The sequence below is a fragment of the Bufo gargarizans genome, chromosome 6 (genome assembly GCF_014858855.1).
Source record: "Bufo gargarizans isolate SCDJY-AF-19 chromosome 6, ASM1485885v1, whole genome shotgun sequence".
Taxonomy (NCBI): Eukaryota; Metazoa; Chordata; class Amphibia; order Anura; family Bufonidae; genus Bufo; species Bufo gargarizans.
The window spans coordinates 76,807,516-76,810,230 of record NC_058085.1 but is presented as its reverse complement, the minus strand read 5'-3'; the positions used below and the strand labels follow the sequence as shown (position 1 = coordinate 76,810,230).

At 42.9% G+C, this 2,715-nt stretch overlaps 1 pseudogene; it reads right to left on the bottom strand.

Annotated features, from left to right (window-relative positions):
* Positions 1-2,029: 2,029 nt before the first annotated feature.
* Positions 2,030-2,244, bottom strand: LOC122942835 (annotated as a pseudogene).
* Between the last annotated feature and the right edge of the window lie 471 nt (positions 2,245-2,715).

Here is a 2,715-nt window from a genome sequence, read left to right as displayed (position 1 = left end):
TTCTTCTGCTTCCTTTCCTTATCAGCCTCTTTATCACCTCCCTCCTCCTTCTTTTGGGGACAGGAGGCAAAAAAGTGACCTACATTACCACACATAACATTTTCTCTCTTCTTCACATGTTTCAACATCATGACCAATACATTGACATTTAACACACCATTGATTAGTACAATCGATTTTTTCGTGACCATACTGTCTGCAATTTCGGCAAAAAACAGATATACCATCAAAAAATAAGTCACTGTTTACTTTACCAATTTTAAATCGTCTTGGTGGAAAAACAATTTCCCCCCCGTCCTTCTCAAAAATAGTAACAAGGAATTTCCATTTCATTGTCCATATTCCATAATTATTATAGATTTTACCTGCTGGGATCACCTTATTGCACTACCTCATTAAAAAAAACAAGATGTCCTCCTCCAGGATGTAAGGACTGTACATAAGAACAGTCACCAGTCTCTGTCTTGGAAAATGCGGTATTACCACCACACCTTCCAGAATAGGATCTAGTCCACACCGCTCCAACCGTTTAAGTACTTCCGAACATATCTCCGCCGAAATAAAGACCACATCATATAGTCCACGTTTATGAAACTCCAACATGGCCAGCACGGATTCCTTCTGGATGTCAATCAGTCTCAGCAAGATATCTTCCACTAGGAAGGAAAGTCCCCTCTCCCTCTTCCGTGGGTCTTGCAGCAGGAACTGGACTCCATTTTTCATTTTCTGATACGCAGGCACCTCTCCAGGATCATAGCCTTCTGGGTCAGGAACTCCTCCTCCATCAAGATTCTGGACTTCCATTGCCAACGATTCGCCAAGAAACACCAACTCTGGAACCAGCTCAATGCCCTTCACCTACCACCAAAGTAGCAGGCAGGTATGGTGATCGCCTCTCGTTGCCTGGGGACTAAGCCGACTGCCCAATAGCAGCAAAGGTTAAGACCCTGGCTATGAACCAGAGCCCGCTCCTAAGGCCGAGCAGCCGTGTACCCCAGGCACCTTCTGACCAAGACCCAATGTATCCCTACATTTGATCTTAGCCAAAAGGCCGAGAAGCGATAACCAGAAAAAGGTTCGCCCTACAGGCCGATAATCCCCAATGCAGAACACTTGTGAAGGCGATAGCCTACAGGCCCCAGCTGCAGAGACAGTCCAGGAGGCTTCTTTCTCTCTCTCTCTCTCTCTCTCTCTCACAAACCAGGGAAAATGTGTGTCCTACGCTCTGGAATCACCAGCATGCTCCTCTTCATGTTTTTCCTATCTGCATAGCTCCGCCCGCCACTTTTGGTCACGCCTTTTCTTTGCACACAATTCCTGGTGCCAAAGCACGCCAAGCAGAAAAACTGATAAGAAGTGAATGGAGAGTAGTGAAAAAAAAAAAAAAGGGTATGCATTGTTGATTGTTCCGTCAGGGCCCTTGTGATGTCATCCACTGACCTGACCTGACCTTACTTGACCTCTGACCTGACAAGCCTCCTGTGACACGTGCAGTGTTCCGTCCATTGTCCAGACAAGGTAGGTCCAGCTGCTGCTGATGCATAGGAAGTGCTGGACTACTTTTTAGCCTCCACAAGAGGGAGACACAGGTAAACTTTACTTATTTATTATGACAGCACCATAAACACCGCAAAATGGTAACATACAATCCAGACAACTTGCTACAAAAGGGTCAATTCCCAGGAACAACTCAGCATCCAAGGTGTGCACAACAGATCCAAAGTCAAACCAAGGTGCGTGGAGTGGAGGTCCAAACACTTCATTCAGGTGATAAGCAAATTAAACCGACAATTAAGCCATCAGTCTTAATTGGATTTTGGGTGTGAGGAGACTGGCTGCCTGTGTTGCTTGGTGCTGGAACAAACCCACAGCTGATGCAATTAGGAGATTGACAGACTAGATGCAGCAGGTATGCAGAAAGCAGCATAGCACAGCCCTCACAGAGGAAGGAGAAGCTGAAGTGCAGACTCCTTACACTTGCTTGCAATCCATCTCTCAATTTTTATTCTGTTTTTATATACTGGCATAGAAGGGGTAGACCGGTCCTGGAGGTACTGCAATACCAGGTCAATGCGTGGAGTGGACAGAGCAAGCTCTTTTTCCATCTCCCTGTTCAAAAAATCCATTTAATATATGGTCCCCTTATAGGGGACGTATCAGATATAAAAAAGAAATAAGAACAGGTTTTTTTTTTAGTTGGGGACGTCATAATTTTTATTAAAACATATTTACATAAAAAGACAAATTTTACATTACCAACATACAAATTACATCAACCATCTGGTCTCACTCCACCTTTCCAGGCGTAGTATGACATACGTAACATATTATCACTACTTAACTCCATATTGACTAGTATCTCTTCTGGCATTTTTGCTTGATCTTGGGGATGGACATTGTAAAGCTCAAAAAACTTCTCTTTGTCCATACCTAAGTATCTCCTAACATACCTAAACAAAGCAGTTAGTTTCACACCTGATTTTTGCAAATCTTCTATCTCTTTACTTAATTTCTGAGCCCTTTCATTTTCTAACTCTTCCTCACTTTTCTTTTTTGATTCTTTAGTTGAATTTCTGGCTCATTTTTCTCTTCACTACTCTTTTCAGAATTTTTCCTTTTTTGCTTACCTTTTCTAAACTCCTCTTTCCCTCTATCTTTCTTTTTAGGGCAATCAAAATACAGATGACCACATAAACCACACAAATAACATTTCTT